This window comes from Bos indicus, chromosome 1 (assembly GCF_029378745.1).
Source record: "Bos indicus isolate NIAB-ARS_2022 breed Sahiwal x Tharparkar chromosome 1, NIAB-ARS_B.indTharparkar_mat_pri_1.0, whole genome shotgun sequence".
NCBI lineage: Eukaryota > Metazoa > Chordata > Mammalia > Artiodactyla > Bovidae > Bos > Bos indicus.
Genome location: NC_091760.1, coordinates 98,151,518 through 98,172,977, shown reverse-complemented (window position 1 = coordinate 98,172,977; position 21,460 = coordinate 98,151,518). Strand labels below are relative to the sequence as shown.

Below are 21,460 nucleotides of genomic sequence, written 5' to 3'. Positions count from 1 at the left end.
TTAGCAAAGTGCAGCTGCACATTCTACTCCTAAAAACCTGAAATCCAAACAACCAACAACTGACAACCAACACATTCTCTCTCCCTCTCTCTCTTCTTACTCTCTCAAATATACCATCATTTTTCAGATCCCCACTCACATCCTAGAAACAGTTCTATCAGCCCAGTCTCCTATGTTTATTCCTAAAGATACACAAACTGAAAATTACTGTCTGAAATTACAACTTGATAACATTTAAGATTAGCAAATACTTTAAAATCAAATTTTAACAGCTATTTTATTGTAGCCTAATTCTTAAAAAAAAAAAAATCGGTCAATCATGGTACATTTGAATCAGTACCAGTACATTCAAAATGACAATCAGTACATTCAAAATGGCCAAATTTTGGCCACTCCAAACTCCAAATATTCTAGATATACATATATGCATTTACTCTATGAATTTGCACTTTGAAAGTAATTTAAACCATATACAGTGTAATGTTATTTAATATATTTGATATAACATTAATGAGATTCTTGAGTTCATAAGCAAGTTTTGTCACTTGTTACTGAAATAAGGTTATAGGAGATATTCTCATTTCAGGAAGCCAAGCTAAAACATTAAAAGACAGCAATAAACTTTACAATAAATTACCAACAAAAAGTTGAAGAGATGGTTTTTGAGAAACAGAAGGAAGCTGAATAGAATCAGGTAGAAGAAAATGAAGTAAAGGTTAGAGAAAGCCTGAAAAGTCTCAAAAGAAAGAAGTTTGAAGATTTTAGAACATTTCCTATTGAATTTGAGTGTATTACTATTAAACTACTGATGCTTTCTTAAAAAGGTGGGATTTAACAACTGGGTACAAAATTTAGCAACTGAGAAGTCATCCTTTCTCTTAAAGTCAGTAATGCTAAGAACCATACAAAATACCCCATGTAGCCCAGCATTCTAGTTACACCCTTACAAATGAAAATGAACTGAAATGAACAATGAAAAAGCACTAACAGAATGAAAAATAGATCCTAAGAGGAATAGATAAAAGAAATTCTAGTTAATTCACCCAAAGAAAGTGATAAAGAACAAAGTGTTGAAAGGATCTTATGAGAACAGGGCGACTGGTGATCCTCCATTTCCACAGATTATCAAATAAGATGAAACGGTCCTCCATGGGTGGATGAACTGAAAATAAAGAAAACCCTCTTGACAATAGTAAATACAAGAATGCTATTAAGTACTGGAAGAGTTGACCAAGAGAGGTTATGGGTTAGAGAGCTTAGAAATCTTTTTTAAAAAGGAGCAATGACCATTTGTCTTAGATGGTTTGTGTCTTCACCTGCCTGGAGGCCAAATACTGAATCATTACCAAATGCATGATTCTATTATCCCAAAGATGGATGTCATTACCCCTGAAGTTTAATGCATGGGAATGAAGTAGGCAATTGAATAGTGCCAGATTGAAGATTTAAGGGTGGAAGCACATAATGACAGAATGTAAGTCCAGCATTTCTTTTCTCTAAAACTCCAAGAAAATTTCATAAAAATAAAAGTTTGTTGAAATTCTATTTATTATTTTACTCATGTGTATATAGCTCATTTCCTTTATTAAACCATAAGCTTCTTAAGGGCAAGAGACATTATATATTCATCTGAGTTCCCCCTTCTGACCCCTACCCCACTGAGAGTCCCTAACACTAGGGCAGAGAGTCAGGTGTTACTATCAGACTTATGGGTGCCTACAAAGTCATAATTCTCATGGTTCTGTCTGACTGGTTTGATGCCTAGACTCAAGGTAAACTATTTTTTGTTGTTATTGTTTAAGGAAAACTATTTTGAATATTGTCCCTACTCAGCCCTTTTTGAGAGCTAGGGTTTTGGGAGAGCAGGGAGTTTTATCTGCACTGTTCATTAATGAATCCACAGCACCTAGAATTGTTTCTGGCACATGTGTGTGTGTGTGTGTGTGTGTGTGTGCACACGCATGCACACACACGTGTGTGTGTGTGCATCATGTCAGACTCTTGGTGAACCCATGGACTGTAGGTCGACAGGCTCCTCTGTCCATGGAATTTTCCAGGCAAGAATACTGGAGGGGGTCGCCATTTCCTCTTCCAGGGGATCCTGCCAACCCAGGGATGGAACGCGCCATCTCTTGCCTCTCTGGCATTGACTAGTGGACTCTACATACTGCCCCAACTGGGAAGCAGATTCTTTACCAACTGAGCTATCAAGGAAGCCCTCAAGTATAATAGCTATTGGTTAAATGAATGGTTGATATTCAGTTGCTGTTGTTGCTGTTTAGTTGCTAAGTCACCTCCAACTCTTTGCAACCCCATGGACTGTAGCCCACCAGGCTCCTCTGTCAATGGGATTTCCCAGGCATGAATACTGGAGTGGGTTGCCATTTCCTTCCGTTTGTTATGTGCTGTTTAGGAATAACAATATTTTAATTCTCTCAGACAGGAAAAAAAATGTCAAGACCATTTTCAGGTGGTTCTGTACTCTTAGATACAAATCCATACTAATTTTAACTTTTTTGTCCACCCTCTTTTATTTAATTTCTGTGAAATCATATTCCACCCAGCAAGTTGCACTACAGTGTTTCAAAAGAGGGAAGATGTTTCAAAACACCTGCAGTCCCACACAGATTATTTCAATTCCTATTTTTTTTAATATTTTCATTTCAAAATTTCCAAATATCTGCCTAATCAGTAAGTAGACCTAAGGCGACATTGCTCTAATCTACTTCCCTTCAAGTAAACTATGAGTGAGAATATTTGATTCCAAGGGGGAAGGCATCGTGAAAACCACAGAATTTTATAAATATACTAATATATTGATTTTTTAAAACTTTTACATTGTAAACCACACTATGAATTTTAATTTCTCTTTTTAATTTCCCCATACCTTTATATTTTAAGTTTCTAAAGCCAAAAACTAGTTTTCCACTTGGTTAGCATAATATATTTATTGCCTTGGGCACAGATGTGCCATGTAATATAAATAACAATACTATTTTGCATGGCTATTATACCTCTGGAAAATTTGCCAACATTAATTTTCACAGCCCTGCTTAAGGAATAAGTGAACACTGATATTGTTAAGGCCCTGTCATGAAGAAGAACACGCCTGCAAGAAAACTTTAACTCACTGTTTGTCAATTCATTGTTACATGAGTATCTACTGTGTATCACTAGAGCTCACCCTCCCCCAAAAAATTTGCCTTGTCATACTCCCCAGAGAACATGTAATTCCAGTTTAGATTCTTCTCTTAACCAGGTAGGAGGCCGAGTTTCATTTGTTTGTTTATCTGTCTGTTTCAATAGTCTCTGTGTGATAACAAAGCTCAATCTGACCAGATACACAAGCGAAATTTCTCCGTTTGATCAGTTTGTAAAGCATAACCCACTGACAACACTCTCTGTGCACTGGCTCTTAAAAACCAGTTTCCTATTTACTAGGAACCAGCACTTGATAATGGCATCGCTGTAGTAAAAGTAGAAAAAGAAATTGTCATCATGGTAATAACTAGTAGCATTTGTTGAGGACTATATGCTGGTTCTTGTTCTAAGCATCTTAAATGTATTAACTCATTTAGCTTTCATAATAACCTTAACACATAAGTGCAATTATCATCCCCTACTTTATAGATATGGAAACTGGGGCAAAACAAGGTTAGATAATTGCCCAAAGTGGCGCAGCTAATAAAAGGTCCAACCAGTGTTCTGCAGCCTGAGGACCAGTATACACAGAGCCTCTGTCTTTTGCCAGGTACATCATATGCTTTGACTGCTCAATATTTCCTCTATTTCTATCAGAAAAATGAATATCCTGTACTTTAATTCAGCAATGTTTACCCCCCCAAAAAAAAACTGGAATTGCCCAAATTTTTCTGATGATCACTTCTCATACTTAGAAGAGTAAAAACTGAGAAAACAGTAAAAGATGGATTTTTTTTCTTTTACATTGTTATATATGCATGGATTCTGCCAAAGGGATTGTGGCTCATTGTGTAAACACACACCCACAGTCACCTGTTGAATTGGCCAATTCAAACAACTAGTCAGTGCAATAAAGGTTGGGGAAATCAGTTAAACTGATAATCGGATGCATTATTTAATGACTTGTAGAACAAAAGGGAAAGAGAGGAGGAGATTCAAATATGTGTTGGTTCTCTTTTTTTTACTGGAGTCACACAAAAACCTAATTCTAGAGCCTATAAAATATTGAGGAAGAAAGTGTAGGGACCACAGACAGAGCTTCTAGTGCCACTTTGAGACTGTATTGAACTGGTTACCTGGTGGCTCAGCGGTAAAGAATCCACCTACCAGTACAAAGGACAAGGGTTTGATCCCTGAGTTGGGAAGACTCCCTGAAGGAGGAGATGGCAAGCCACTGCAGTATTCTTGCCTGGAAAATCCCATGGAGAGAGAAGCCCGGCAGGCTACAACCCATGGGGGTCACAGAGTCACACACAACTTAGCAACTAAAGAACAACAATCTGGTTCTGGAGAGTTAGTTTGCACAACATCAGAGCCTAATGCTTCATGGAGCAAAGGCTCTCTGGTTCCATCTTCATGTCTTTTGAAAAATACACTTTTCTATTTGTTTACAAAGTCCTATTATTCACCTATCAAGGGGAAAAAAATCAAATTTAAATTAATCCCTTTAGCCAAAATTAAATGTTCAGCTCCAGAAGTAGTCAAGGATAAGTATAAACTCCATGCAGTTCCAAATCAATTTGTTAATTCAATTGGCATAACAATTCAGATTGTTTGTCCTATGGACCATATTCTAGTTGCAGGAACCAGAAGAAAACTATAAACGAATAGAAAAGAATCTCTATAATTTGTATTAAGCAAAATAAAATACATAGAGATACTTGAATACACAGAGTATCTTTCATCTTTGAAGTAGTTGCTGTATCTTCTATACAACATTAAAGTTTTTCACATAGATATTCATTTTATCAAACCTCAGAATAAATAACAACATGAAAACATAGATATAGAATGACTTGCTGGGTCATAGATGGTGCCTCCCTCGAGGCTGTAGTGGCTTCATATACTCCTCTCTTTGGCTATTCCTTTTCGAATGGTTTTTTGTTTATTTTTTTTTTCATTTTTCAGTAGAGATTTTGTGGGAGATTTTATTTTGTCTTATTTTGATTCTTTCATGAACTACAAAGTTATGCAACTCCCTGCTTCCATGATTCCTCCCATTAAAAGTCCTGCCATCTTGTTAGGCACAGAAGTGACTCGTTCACCAGAGTTCAGAGTGAAGAGAAATGACTTTCAAAACCACACAATTTATGTGGAAATGAAGCACATTCCTTGCTTGTTTCTGTGTCAGACGTACGGGAAGACTGGGTGTATAATAGGCTGCTTGATTTGTGTGATAGAGAGATTTTTTTTTAAGCCCTCTGAAGAAAAAAAAAAGTCACACTGATTTCTAGGCTCATCTATACTTCTTTTCCTGTATTTTATGTGGAAACATTTTGGAACTCACAGTTTCCATATTAGGTACCCTTTCCACAGTTAATTAATCCTGCTTTCCTGCATGACAAATGACCCTATCTCATAAAAGGGCACATTGGCAAGCAAGGACTGAGTCAAAGAAGGTATTCTTTGATATTTATATATGAATTAGGTTTTTTAATTTTAAAACATTGAACTCTCAGAGTAGAAAAATATACTACATCTCCTATAGAAAAGTAAATTTTGAAATCTTGTAGGTAAATGCACGAGTTTTTTTTTCTTTTCTCAAGAACCACAATGCCCAATTAGAGGACAAGGGGTATAATATGAGTATTGCATACCTCAATCTTTAGGTCTAATATATCTCTTGCTCTCAACTATCAACATTCAAAAAATAAACTACTCAAACAGCTATGTGTTGGGACTTCCCCAGGTGGTCCAGTGGTTGAGATTTCACCTTCCAATGCAGAAGGTGTGGGTTCAATCCCTAGTCGGGGAGCTAAGATCCCATATGCCTCATGGCCAGAAAACCAAAACATAAAACAGAAGCAATGTTGTAACTTCATTAAAGACTTAAAAAAAAAAAAGGTTGTGTGAAAACCTCTGAAAATTGCCTATACAAAAGACTTTCCTTGTTTTTCCCCTCAAATCTCTTAAGTTTTGAGGAAAAAATTAATAAATTCCATATTATTAACTTGTTGACTATGTTTCCTTTTATTCAATATTAAATTAAGATGGAGGAGAAGCCCCAGGATATGAGCCTAGGCTGTCACCCTCCCACAGGAACACAGGACTTTCTCATTGCATTAGACATAGAAAGATGAAAGGCAGCCCCATTCTTATCTATAAGGAGTGACTGAAAATCTCAACAACTGATGGTAGCTCAGATTCAGTTATCCCAAATCCCCACATTTCTCTAGAGACAAAGAAGGCATCATACTGGACTACATTCTTCTTTATCAGTCACTGCTGGTCCTCATAACTTCACGCCACCTCTCAGAGTCTCTGTTTCCTCATTCGTAAAATGGATGGAAAAAACGTTCTCTAATGGTCCCTCAGCTCCAGCCTTTTACGATTCTATCTCATGCTATGTAATATGGCACTATTTCCACTCTCTCTACATTCTAACCCCCACTGATTTATTGCCGAATAGCTAGTCGGTACAATGAGCTCTGGGCTTAACCTGGCCTATCTTGCATTGATCCATCTAAGGTATACCCACCTTTATCCCTAAGCTACAATTCTGACTCATGTACAAAGAAAACCTATCTATCTATCTATCCATCTATTTATCTGTCTGTAAATATAGCCATCTACCTGTGTTAACGCCTGTGTTCACATGAAATTTCTGAAGAAAAATTAATATTTCTGAGCCTGTTTCTCATGACTACTACTGAAATCACCGCAACTGTTTTGTCGCCAAAGATACCAATTTAGCCTACTTGCAAGGCTCTGTTTGTTTAAAATTTAGCCATTTCCTCTGCATCTTTTCTTTTATTCACCACTATCCCTTTGCAGCATCTTTGGACTCAGAACTGTTCATCCCCACATTTTCCATTGATTTCTATTCCTGGACCAGAGGCTATAAACAACAGATGAAGAACAAACTCAAGTAGAGTTTGTTTTGTATTTATATAAACAAGGGCAAAAAAAAGAAACCTCTAAGTAATCATCAGGTTTCACCAACATATCTTTCTAATGTGCCATATTTCTAGAAGAACATCTACTTATGTGATAAATAAATATAGAAGTTGGGAAGCCAGTTCTTAGCAGTGGGATAAATACTGAGATGAATAAAGAAGCTAAAATAAGTTTAAGAAGAACATAACAGTAGCAGATATTTCTAGTTATTTGTTCTCTGTTACAATGAGCTGCAGTGTCCTTACTGGTGAGTGAGCATGCCTGGCAAAACCTGTTCCCACCAAGGGATGGCTAGCTCAAAATGTTCTTCCCAGGCTTCTCTGGTGGCTCAGTGGTAAAGAATCTGCCTACCAATGCAGGGGACACGGGTTTGAACCCTGGTCCAGAAGGATCCCACATACTGCAAAGCAACTAAGCCTGTGTACCCCAACTACTGAGCCTGTGCTCTAGAGCCCAGAGCTGCAACTACTGAGCCCATGTGCCTAGAGCCTGGGCTCCACAGCAAGAGAAGCCGCTGCAATGAGAATCCCACACACCAAAACTAGAGAGTGGCCCCTGCTCACCGCAGCTGGAGAAGGCCCACATGCAGCAACAAAGACCAAGAGAAGCCATGAATAAAAATAAATAAATCTTTTAAAAAAAAAGTCTTTCCCTGGGTGGTTTCAGAGACCAACTTGTTAAGAAGTCAAGAAATGGAGAGTTAGAGTAAGTGACCAAAGCTCCTTTTCTCTGAGATCCCAGCCCATCATGCAGGTTCAGGGAAGGATTAGTTTTTCAGTCTCTGCTCTTACAGCCCCCACAGTGCTAGGTACTTTTACATACATCATTTCATGATCTCTTCTCGACAAATCAGCAGTGTAGGTCTTACTATGCCCCTATTCCATGAGGGAAAACTGAGGTTTTTAAAGGCCTCACATAGCCACTCAATAATGAATATCAAATAATTGTACATTAAAACTATTGAGCTACTGCAGTTAGAAAGAATATTTAATAGCGTTAAACCAGAAGTGGCAGGTACTCATGTGTCTACCCAGCATGGAATCAATTTTTAGCTAAGATACTAAACTGCCAGTTATTATTCTATTTCTTCAAATGATGGCAAAATAGAAAACAGCCCTGGAAAAGCTACCCACCAAGTATTCTGGCCTGGAGAATTCCACACCCCTACAACATAGTATAAGGCAGAATACAAGGAGAACTTTTGCAGAAGTTATTAGAGAAAACCATCTGGTTTATGGTTGACGTGCGTGCGTGCTTTCTAAATCATTTCAGTCGCGTCCGACTCTTTGCGACCCTATAGACTGTAGCCATCAGGCTCCTCTGTCCATGGGATTCTCCAGGCAAGAATACTGGAGTAGATTGCCATTCCCTTCTCCAGGGGATCCGCCCAACCCAGAGATCAAACTCCTGCATTGGCAGGTGGGTTCTTTACCACTAGTGCCACCTGGGAAGCCCTTATGGTTGATAAGGATTCTCTAATCAAAGGGAAAGCATACAAACATCTAAGTACTAGCTTTATGCTAACAAGTGGTCTGATCCAAGGATGCCAACTTCCTCACATGGGATGACGAAAACAAGTACAGCACGGGACACTACTGCATTAAGAAATAGAACACTCGGACCCCACCAGGACTGTGGACTCTTCTGAGTTCTCTCACCTAGTAGTGGGGAGGAGCCGAAAATAAACAGGGGAAGCACTTGGTACATTATTCATTACTTTGTTACATGTAATTATGCTTAAATTAATCATGTAGTAATCCTGATATTACTCCAGTTCATAATGTGAGTTTAGTCATTCTCAGACTCAAGGCAACATTGGCTTAATAAAACTGAAAATAACCAAACCCCTCTAGATACTTTGAAGGCTGAGGAATCCCCATAACGATGGTATAGTCAAGGGTCTAAGGCACAAAGTGGACAGAAATTTGGGAGCACTGCTTAACCAATGCTGCTGAAGGCGTATTTCTCTGTGGGTTTTATGCTCCCTGTTACCCATCCCTCCATATTTATAAGACAGTGAATAGCAAGTGGCCCCATTTGGCTGAGTCCAAAGCCCACACACTTTCTACAACATCAGACTATTATGACACAGAGCCATTAGCCCGTGCTAATTGCCTATTTCACTTGAATGAACCAATACAACAACATGTGGATTTGAGAAGATGATCTCATACTAAAAACAAATAAAATAAAGGAGGAACCTGTTATATGTAGGGTTCCTTATTACAAAGATTAAAACCCATGGGTCAAATAACATGTTCTCCAGCAACACTGTGATAACAATTCTTTCCTAAAAGGAAAATTCCATTGAAAACAAGCACTTTCTACGTCCTAGCAGATGACCCATAATAACAGCATAGAGAATAATTTTCCATAACAAATCCTCTTGTAAAACCAATGCTGTTGCTTTTCGTGGTCCCTGCCCATTTCCACCTTCCTTTCCTAGAAACCAAGCAACTGAAGTGATGTGGCTGTTTACACTTCCAAGAGGAGAACAGAAAGCTGAGTGACCTTAACTCAGACCCTTTGTTCTACCGTCAATGGCAGTTACCTTTCAACCACACTCTTCTCATCCTTCACAATACAAACTTCAGAGTCACCCAGCCAGAAAGGAACCCAAATAACCCCAAACACACCAAAAGAAACCTAAACAAAACACAAGGTAAAAAATTCCAGGGTGCTAGCTGCTCATGGAAACTTGCTATTTCACCAGCAAAGATCTGGGTGTCAGCACTGTGCTGTCCACACTCCTCAAGTCAGGTGTGGCTGGCCCAAGTCCACAAGGCCTCTTCCTCTCTGGTTTTCGCATTATCCATCTACCAGCTGCAGCCTACTTGGGCCAATGATATCTTCCCTGCATGTTCCCAGAAGCCCTCCAACTCCCCCCGCCCACCTCAATCATCGTCTCCTCACTCCTCTGGGCTCCGTCTCCCTCTTCTGTCCGGCTCCCTCAGATCCTTTCCCAGTGCCCAACCTAGGTCCCATCTTTACCAGGTAACTTCATCCAAGCACACTAGCTTCTTTCCACCCCCAAATTCTAGAGTCCTCACCACTTAGCCCCGCAGAATTAAGAAGCTCAATTTCTTTGGTTGTTTCATTCGTGACAGCCCTACCTTTTACTGTGGAGTAAAAGTCCATGTCTCAGAATTCCTTGGCACACCCGCCATCCCAACCAGGGTACTTAAAAACCAAACAGCTGCCAACATTTTCCACAATTACATGCACACTAATTCTAGAAATCTGCTATGTGGAAATTCCACTGTAATTTTTAAATGCAAGTATCCCATAATGTTCTGAAGCATGAAATTTGTTGGGTTTACCAGTCTCTACACCTTCACTTTGCCTCCCTCATTTAACCCTTTCCCTCCTTGCTCCCACAGCTTTCTGAGCTACTCCCTTAGAACACCATCATACCTTCTTACTATGTCAAAGTCAGAGTTACCTATAACCAGTAAAAATGAAAAATGAAGCTACTGTCTGGAGGCAGAGATGAAGTTTTATTCATCCTTTTACTCAGCTGTTCTCTCTCTATTATATATAGATAGATTCAGTTCAGTTCAGTCGCTCAGTCGTGTCCGACTCTTTGCGACCCCATGAATCACAGCACGCCAGGCCTCCCTGCCCATCACCAACTCCCGGAGTTCACTCAGACTCAAGTCCATCGAGTCAGTGATGCCATCCACCCATCTCATCCTCTGTCGTCCCCTTCTCCTCCTGCCCCCAATCCCTCCCAGCATCAGAGTCTTTCCCAATGAGTCAACTCTTCACATGAGGTGGCCAAAGTACTGGAGTTTCAGCTTTAGCATCATTCCTTCCAAAGAAATCCCAGGGCTGATCTCCTTCAGAATGGACTGGTTGGATCTCCTTGCAGTCCAAGGGACTCTCAGGAGTCTTTTCCAACACCACAGTTCAAAAGCATCAGTTCTTCGGTGCTCAGCCTTCTTCACAGTCCAACTCTCACATCCATACATGACCACAGGAAAAACCATAGCCTTGACTAGACGGACCTACATATGCATAATAGATATTTATATACACACACAAACCATGATGTGTATATAAGACATGGTACAAGGACTTCCCTGCTGTTCGAGTGGCTAATTCCACCCTCCCAATGCAGGGGGCCCAGGTTAGATCCCTGGTCGGGGAACTAGCTCCTACATGCCATAACTAAGTGTTCATATGATCCAACTAAAAGATGCCACATGCTGCAATGAAGGCCTGGCACAGCCAAATAAATAAGAAAGAAAGATATTGTACATGTGGATATATAAGAAACCTGATACACATGTATCTATAAAAAACTTGGGATATATATGTTGTTTATTTGCACTAAATAGTTGTTAGGTGATCAGCACAGAGAGGAAGAAAACTCAGCAATGTTCCTAGCCTCATCCAGTACTCTATGGATGGGGAAAATCAAACTTAGTGAAATTAATTTTTTCAAGATTGTCTCGGTAGAAACACGATAGGTTTGAGAAACAGCTATCAAACTTTTATCATGAATTTTGCAGGAAGACAGCATAAAGATTTTCATCGGGGCAGGAAAAGATTCCCACTGGACAAGAATGCTGAAGGAAAAAATTTCCCAATAGAGCATGTGTTGGGGGCTCCTGAGGCAAATATAATCTGCACAGTGCAGACTGCCTACATATTGGTATAGCTCTTGTGGCCTATGACACCGTCAGCATGCAAATCTCCCTCAGTGATAGTGCCAAAAATTCACATTCCTAGGCATCACCTCAGAGCTGTCTAATCTGAATCTCTGAGCTGGGCCCAAGAATCTGCACTACCCCCAGGGTCCCCGGTTGATTCCTCATGGTTTGAGAAGCACTGAACTGGACTTGCAATTCTCATCTTCAGGGAGCCAGTAAGAGAAAAAAATTGGAAGTTGGTCACTGGTCATTAGTTTTAAACAAGGAATCCAGTTTTCTTTACTTATTCTGTGTGAAAAAAAATACTCACCTAAATACCTCAAGAAAGTGAAAGTCGCTCAGTTGTGTCCAACTCTTTGTGACCAAAGACTGTAGCCCGTCAGGCTCCTCTGTCCATGGGATTCCATAGGCAAGAATACTAGAGTGGGTTCCCATGCCCTCCTCCAGGGGATCAGCCCAACCCAGGGATCAAACCCAGGTTTCCTGCACTGCAGGTGGATTATTTACCATCTGAGCCACCAGGGAAGCCCAAATACCTCAAGACCCTCCACCAAATAAACACTATTCTAGAAAAATAGCTGGTCCTTTGCTCAAACTGAAGAAAGAATGAATTGTGTGTGCCTTTTGGGGATATATCCATGTTTGTCGCTTGTCCCAACTCTCTGTGTCTACGTAGAACAGTGGCCTTCCTCCTCCCTCTCTCCTTTTTCTCCTCCTCCTCCTCTTCTTCCTTTCCACCTTCCTCTTCCTCTTCTTCAGTTCCTTTTAACTTCCATTTCTCTTCCCTAAAAATGTACTACTTGGACCAGTAGTACCCACATAATCTGGGAACTCACTTAAAATGCAAATCCTAGGCCCACCCCAGACCCACAGAATCAGAAACTCTCAGAATGGGGTTCAGCACTCTTGTTGAACAGGCCTTCCAGGCTAAAGCTTGAGAACCACTGCCCTAAAGGAACAGTGGCAAAAAACGAGCTTCTATTAGCCCTTCTCAAGCCTGATCTTCCTCCTTGGAAAGAGGAAGAGGTGAATTTCAGGCTGAACAAGAGGGACCAGGGCCCATCTACCTCCAAAATTTCGTATTTTAAAAGAATTGGTTGATTTAAGTCCTACAACCAGTTTCTAAACACTAACTTTCAAATTAACCAGTTGATTAAACGAAATGGTGAATTTTTCTTCTTTTTCCTCAAGGCTTATATGGCTACCATCTAAAATCAGTCTTTGAGAAATGTTTAGTAGTATCTGCTCATCATTAAATTATTAACATTAATTAAAAGTTTAAAAAGAAAACAAAGCTTGGGGTTTTTTCCCTACTAATGGAGGTAGGTATTCCAATGTTACATTTCTAAACCAAAAAATGCTTGTGGAAGTGAAGTGTATGTAGAAAATTCATCTCTAAAAGCACACTACCCACCAACGGCTACCTAATTTAGCAGAATATATTACCTCTATGCTTCATAAATCTTAATTAAAGTCGTTAGGTTTCCTATTATGTGATCGAGAAATGCCCCATTAAAGTTAAACAGTTTCTACAAGTAATTATACATATACACACTTTAAAATTGCTTCACATATACTAGAAACATTGTCTACTAAATCAAAAATGCAAAATTTCATTAATACAAGATTTTTTTTTATCTCCCAAAAGTCAGATGTGTCCCAGAGGAGCTGGTATACTCAATGTTGACTTCTTATAATACAATTTAATGCTCACAAACACAACTAAAGTATTTAAACATTTACAGGGGTTGTCATAAGTGCTTTTCTTATTTTTGATCAAATTCAACCTTACACTTAATACAGTTAACTGTAGTTATTTAATTTAAAAACTTGAGATTCCAACCTCAAAAATGTATAACAATATAAATGTAGTTCCTTGGCTATTGGATACGTATACTATGGGGACTCCATTCTTCAATATGAAGCACAAATACCAAAACCAGAGAGGGAATATTTTTTAAAGTAGACATTATTTTAAATAACTGTTGGCACATTGAAGAAAAAACCCTTTAAATCCAAAATCAAAAATAGATCTCTTTTACTCAGGGAGTTATTTCAATCAGACACTAGCACACTAAAAATAAAAAGGAATAATAATGCTTTGTTTCTATGTTTCTGTTTTGCAAATAATACAACGCAAACTAATAACCTGGTTAATTGAAAGTAACTGTGTTATTCAGAGTATTCGAGGCCATCCTAACTTAATAACTGGATGGAAAATATTATTGCCATTTCTCCATTTTCTTAGGAGGTGGAACTACTTTCATTCTTTAAAATGTAACTCTAATATTATACTTCTGAAAGTTGAGCAAGTTTTGTCTCCAGAACCAGTATCTCTGGCCCTAGGGGGAAAAAAGCACTTTAGTGCAAACTGGTATGCCAAGAACTTGGCATCCTTGGGCATACTGATGAACACAGGCACAGGACACAGGAGAGGAGGGAGGCAGGACCACCACAGCCCAGGCAGTGATGGATAACCCCCGATCCGGGGGACTGTAAAACCTCTCAGGGCTGAGAGTGCATTATTAATTGAAATCCCTGTTTACTTCCTCCATGTAGACCACTATATAATTGCATCTCTACCCTGAAAACTATTTTCTGCAGAATTCATAATGAGTAAGGTATCTTCCAAATATGTAGGAAGGAAATGTGCTTCACTTACATGTAATTACCTTACAATGTACATATTACAGACACTGAATTCTTATGCCTGTTACTATGCATGAAGCACAGCACAGATGCAGGTGGATTATTCAATAGCACATAAGCAATTAAAATGCCATTTGACAGAAAAAGTAAACCCCCAAAATTTTAAAACTAAAAACGGCTGTTCAAATTAATTCGTGTTTCTACCTAACAACAAACATAAATGACCACAGCATTTTCTTATATTAAATATAAGCTTTCCAATATAAATGTCTTATAGTTACAAATAGTTTAATGAAATGAGTCTTCTTTTGTGATTTCATTTTATGAGCATAAATTGGACTAGTCAAACACAGCAGCATTTTTTGTTATTCAAATAGAGCATATCAAATCACTGGTTTAAGAAGAAAATGTTTCCTAGGAAAATGAAAGTTTTGTGTGTGTTGGGGGTGGGGGTGGGGAGGAAAGTTGGGGGTGGGGATGTCTCCAAACTAGCATAAAGGGAAGATTCATATCTCACTGAACTTCAGCCTGACATTAAAAACAATACACCTGAAAATCTCTATCTTATCAAAATGGAAGATTAAGAAAAATAAAAGTCAGGGGCTTGTTAGGAGATGTTCAACATAGGCTTAGAAAGAAAGACATAGTAGTAGTCTATTCCGCTAATGAACTGGATAAGGAGCAGGGTGGGGAGCTTACCAACCAGTCACACTAAATGACAGCACAGAGGGCAGAGAGGTGTGGAAACTGAGAAGATAGACTTCCAAGTCTTTTCCTGAAAGTGCTTAGATTTTGAGGAGAGTCCAATGTTGCCTGACAAAAGAGTCTTTGTGCAACCACTCCAGGGAGGTGAAGCAGAGCTGCTCAGGAAAACCAATGAAGACAGGCCCAGCCTTGTATACAGGACCCGTGAAGAGCTCTGCATCACATGGCCTATGGCAGGGACAATGCTTGTACTGCTAAACGCACGACCACCATCTTCAGGCAATATCCAAGTGGGCACAGGCCAGATGTCTTTAAAGAATCATGTTGAGTTTTTTTCTTTCAAAAACAAAAAAATAGAATAAGCAAGTATACAGTCTGCGATTTCAGACTGCATCCACAGCATTAGACTAGTCCCCAGACATTTGACTCCTCCAAGTGACTGAACGCACCCCACAAACCTCAATCCCCATGACTGGCAGGGGCTCTGATTCTGAGTTCTCAGTATAGTTGGCAAAACAGCCCTGGAGCCTGTGTCTACTCATACAGCCTTAACACCCTGAACTTCTAGTCCCAGAATGATGAAATAGGAGCCTGTTATAATTAAAGAAAGCCTGGAGATGCACTGAGAGAGATCAGCAATTTTAAATAAAGAAATATCCACTAAACATGGATGATGGTCCACTATTTATCCAAATCCAGGATATCTACAAACACTTGCACTGGAAATCAAGCAAACTCATCATATAATTGGTGTTTCCAGTTTTAGCCCCAGTTGTCCAATTTTTTGTTCTTGCAGAAAACCATAAGTAGGAGAAAAACATCCAGTATTAACCTTTCTGGAACTTCACAATATGGTCGCCTAGTTGGTTTCACTAGGATAAAAACATTAAAAGTTTCTTGGTAAGGGGACAAAGAGCTTATTTTTCTCCTTCACTGGTTTTAATTGCCCTGCTACCAATCTGAAAATAATTTAAGTGTTTAAAAATATCCAATGAACAAACAACAACCTTGAATAATCTTTAAAATTAGATGCTAATTTTAAATTAGCATGAGATCCAGTTTATCTGAAATGGCATCTTTTCAGCTGCAATTCCCATCATGTGAAATAAACAGCAAGTTACAAAACTGTCCAAAAAGTTCTCAAAAATATTCACCTGCTAGTAAGACAAATGAAAAACTTTCAGTCTCACAGGAACACATGTATACCTGTGGCGGATTCATTTTGATATTTGGCAAAACTAATACAATTATGTAAAGTTTAAAAATAAAATAAAATTAAAAAGAAAAAAAAAAGACAATGTGGAAACAGGTGGAGGGCGGGCCAGTAGGGATGGTTTTAAACAGTATCTTCCTGGAGCACAGATGAAAACAGCCTTCTATCAAGACAAAAGCACAGTTTTGAATTCCACCTCCATCTCAAACTAGCACAGGATCCTGAGTTACAGATGCTTCACCCGTAAAAGCGAAGTAACGATATTCTTCATCAGAATATGGAAAACAATTCACACAATGGCTGGTGCATAATGAATTCTTAAGAATTATCTATTGATGTTATTATTATCATGAGTTCATGGATCAGATCAGCTAACAAAGAGAAAGGTCTTAAGAAAATAGGAGACAAAAATAGACCCAAAAGAGATAGATGAGAAGGAAGGATGGGAATAAGCATCGAAACAATGAACATTGGAAACATCACAACTTAGCCTACGACTTAGCGAATGTGGTATGTGACTACCTAATAAAGTTAGTTGTGATATGATGTATGTAGCTTTAGAAACTGTCTATATCAAGTGCTTGCATTCATATTCTACTTCCATTATTAAGGGTATTGAGAAAACTGTTAAACCTGGTCCTCATACCTTAAATGTAATTTTACCCAATTAAACATAATCAACAGTAGAGGACCCTATATGTATCCAGGTAAGCCATAGTTACAGTGTGTCTCATGGAACCTATTTATGAGAAATATATGATAAGCACAGGTCATTATATGTTTAACTTTCAAACAGGAGTAAGCTGGCTTTCAGTAGAAGCTTCATGAAGATGTTCCATTATCTCAACAATCACTTCTTTCATAGGGAATGATGGAGAAATGGCTTAATTGATCAGATGCTATATTACACATAAATTAACAACTTATAAAAAAAAGAAAAGGAAAAGGAAAGAAAGAATCAAATACACAACACCAAAACATAATAAATACGTTGATTGCATTTTAATCATCCCTTGCTGATTCAAACAGGAATTCAGGAATTTCCAAGCCTCTATATCATTATGATTTTGTTTTATAGACATAGAAACCAACTAAAAGACAGTCATAATTAAGATAGTGTCCATTGAGAGTTTATTTTATACTTGTATAATATTCGGTACAACCACCTCTTGATTTACAATAAAATAAAAATTGAGATTTAACATAAACTCAGCAATTATAAATGTTCCCAGAAGATTAAAACCCAAGCAAAAATAGCAGAAAAATCAAGAATGATTCAACTATCATTTTTAAATGAAAAAGAGGATTTAAATATATAACAGGAAGGTAGGTATAATTTCTGCAAATAATTCACACACATGCATATAGCTAAAATGTACTAAATATCATTTCGATGTCCAAAAACAAGAAACACCAGTTGCCCAGAGGCCATGATAACTTTCTCCCTCCAAGAGAAACCCGGTTCGTAAAAAAGTTAGAAGTTAGTAGACTCAGTTCCACTCCAGGAAACTCTGCTGGTGTTTCCATTATAAACCACATTTCAGGAGTTTACAAGTTGAATGTTTTTAAAACATATTGGGTTCATAATGAGCTCACACATTTTTTAAATGTCCTTTTTGCTCTCCTTTAAAAAGTATGGCCACTTTTGTGAACAAATCATAAACAAAATTTCAGGTGATTATTTTTGGCTCAGCTCCAAGACACAATGGCTAAACGTTTAAATGGAGGAAAAAGACTAATTATTTTCTTCATTTGGAAAGCCGAGGAGAAAGGCCAGCCTGAGAAACACTCTACAGTACTTCCGTTCTTCTTTTGCAATATTTTCATTCAGTGGTTCAGGATCCTAGAACTGCAGCTAGGAATATGCAATCAAACTTCAAAAACTCCATTTCTACATCTGGAGATTTATGCAATAATCGCTCCAGCATTAGACTTTTCTGAAGTTATTAGTGGTCAAAATTACATGTACCATGAAAGCCAGGAAGCCTCTCAGAATGGAGCTAAAAGCCAGGTGGCAGGGCACCTACACTTAGGTGCCGCCACAAATCCCAAATTCAAACCAACCCTGGAGTTTTACAAGGCCTTTCCCCACGCCAACCCCCAGCTTAAAATAGTCCGAAGCTGAAGCTCTGCAGGGAACTGAGTTGATGAGTAGGTTAGGGCTTAAAACCATTTCTTTCAAAACCGGAAAAAAAAAATCTGGTGGTTCTGCCAAATATAAAACTACTCTCCACAGCAGTCCCTAACACCTTTAGGGTTTATAAAAAAGAGGAAGGCAGCAGAGAGCCAAACCAGGGATGCCTCCTTCCCACAAAGAATGGATTGTTGGGCATAATTCACCAGGCTTTCCCATGGCAGCAGTTTTGGATGGTGTGGCACTGTTGAGTTCCAGAACCACGGTCCTGCACCAGACTGGGAAAAACACCTTGATCTCTCACCACACCCTGACCTGGGTGTCAAGCCCGTAACAAAAAGATGTGCTCACTGAGCCTGTGAGTCAACAAAACTTCCCCTGACACGGAACAACTCTTCATCTGCAACCTCCCGGTATAACCAAAAGACCTGAAAAGGAACCCCATCCCAGAAGGAAGAGTCAGATCCCATGATGTGTTTGGCCACATGAACCTTTTACATTGCAAATATGCAAAAGACACAAATAACACTGATTAAAACCACACAAATTCGAACATCTGATAATATTCCACGTGTAGGTGAAAGGTCAAAAATGCCCTCCAACGCCGGTATATTAATTGACAGGGGCAAACTTTTCCATCTGTTTCTGATCCTATCCATGATTGGTCATTGGCCTCAAAAGAAAAATCCACCGTTAATAATAAATGAAATGAAATTTGCACTTTCTTCTAACTACAATCCCACCTTCAAGAAGTTTATACAATTGCCTTTTTTTCTCCAAGCCAATTTCCTCTAGAGAAAGGGGAATGATATGGAGGGGCAGGCAGCTGGAAGTAGAGAGGTGTTAATGAGGAACTCTGTGTAAGATGGAGAAAAAAAATTTTCCCTGCAATGCAGCTTAAATTAACTGAGCTTTGAATGGTTTAGAAATATGGGAGATACAGAAAAATCAACTCTCTCCCTTTTCTGTCTCTCTATCTCCCTTACACACACACACACACACACACACACACACACACACACACACTCACACACCAATCCCCCTGAGGGGATGCCGAGGAGTACAGTTTGAAAATCACCAATTTAGTTCATGCCTCACATTTCACAGATGAAAACCCGAGGTGGAGAGAGGTTAAGTGACTGGCCCAAGGTCATACCTCATTAATGATGGGCTGGAAGAGCAACTCTGGCCGGGACTGATTTGCATCTGTGCCCTGAGCCCTGTGGAAGCAGCCAGGCAGAACACTGGACTGCAAGCCTGGACTTCTGCAGGGAGGGGCATCAGGGTGGTCAGAGTATGCAAGTGGAGACACAGGGAATCAAGGAAATGTGACAGTCCCGGGCCGGCCTCTCTGAACCCCCGAAAGGAGCCTGGGACTCGATTCCCCAGTGATCCAGAAGTAAGTTCCTCAACGGGCTGTCCAATGAAGGGGCCCAAAACATTTAAGAGAGACACAGGAGGGACTTGCAAGGTACCCTTCCATCAGCTGCCCTCTAGAGGAAGTTGAAATAGTAACAGAGAAACTTAGCCCCGAAAAATGGGCACATGATGACAGAAAATGAAGCTGTGGGACATTGAGGCTATAGAAACAATACTCTCTGGGGATTTTCCTTCTCCCTTTTCCCCCACATGTCCCCAACCAACTCATCCTTGAGAGAGAATGAAATGGGTATCTTCTTCTGCTTGAATTGTATGGAGGCTGATCTTCAATAGTGGATACCACTGAGAAGCACATATTAATTCCCAGGCAGCATGATAAGAATGGCAGGTCAAAAACCCCAAAGGGAGCTTTAGCCAGTTGCAGAAATGCGTAAAAGACAGGTTCGCTTGCAGATTCCCAGACTCAAAGATACCATTCAGGGAAAGAAGATGACATATATTGCTTCCCATGTAACTTCCAACCAGTAGACCTAAACACACCCTTAAGCACCAGACAGAATAAGTTAGCCCCACCCCTAAACAACAAATCCTTTCAGCTACTTTATGGAGCTATCAAGTCCCTTACACATTTCTGAACTAAAAGAAAAATACACAAAAGAAAAAGGCAGAGTTACGTATTTTCAAACTCAGACACGGGCTAGCTTTTCTTCTTTTTTTCTCTAGGCATGGGGTCATAGACATCAACTCCAGGAGAGAGATGAAGTAATAAAATTTTCTCTGTTTCACCAAATTGGGGAACAGTAACCTTAACCCTGGGCATTAAAACTGGACAATATTGAAAGATGCCAGTTTTTGCTAGACAATAAAAGTGAACAAGACAGAAAGGGGCGGTGATGAGGATGGGAGAGAGGAGACTGACAAGAGTGCTGAGTAAGGTGAATGTAGAGTCCAAGTGGCACACTGATCTGGTAACCTTGAGATGCCTATGGACCAAACCATCAAGGTATTATTTGGTGTTATGGAACTGTGTACCCCTTTTCCTAGAAATGATCACATCCTAATGTTTATCACATTTTTTAAAGCAGAAGCCATGGATAACATGTGTAAGTAATTGCGGTAAAAGCTAGGTTTCATAAATAACAGTGCGCTTGATGCTGCAAGGAAAAGTGAAGCTCATTCCTTCTTCCAAATCCTGAGTGAAATATCGTAGAGTGAGGGAGATGATTCTGTAAAGAAACCAAAGCAACCTGAAAAGGTGAACTTATTCCAGTCAGGTGACAAGTGACTGGTAGGACCAGTGTAGAGGGGGAAAAAAGCCACTAAGCAGATGCCTCTCATTAATATTTAATGTATTACCTATAGTATTCATAACCTTGATTGGAAACAAAACAATATACATTGTTTTAAACAATAAGCATGTTGATGTGTTGCTATGTCCTGGCCTACTTATTTTATACATCAATTGTGTCAGTATTCAGACTAAGCTGCTATAACCAAGGGACCCCAAAATACAGTGGCTTTAACAAGAGAAATATGTCTACTCCTCATTTAACAGTCCAGAGCGGGGCAGGTAGGCAGCTCTGATCTGCAAGGTCATATACGGTTCCAGATTCCTCCTCATTTTAT

The 21,460-nt window shown here is 39.2% G+C and overlaps 1 protein-coding gene across 8 annotated transcripts in view; it reads right to left on the bottom strand.

Annotated features, from left to right (window-relative positions):
• Positions 1-21,460, bottom strand: part of MECOM (MDS1 and EVI1 complex locus) — a 627,727-nt gene that overhangs the window by 540,039 nt on the left and 66,228 nt on the right. The gene's annotated exons all lie outside the window — the stretch shown is intronic.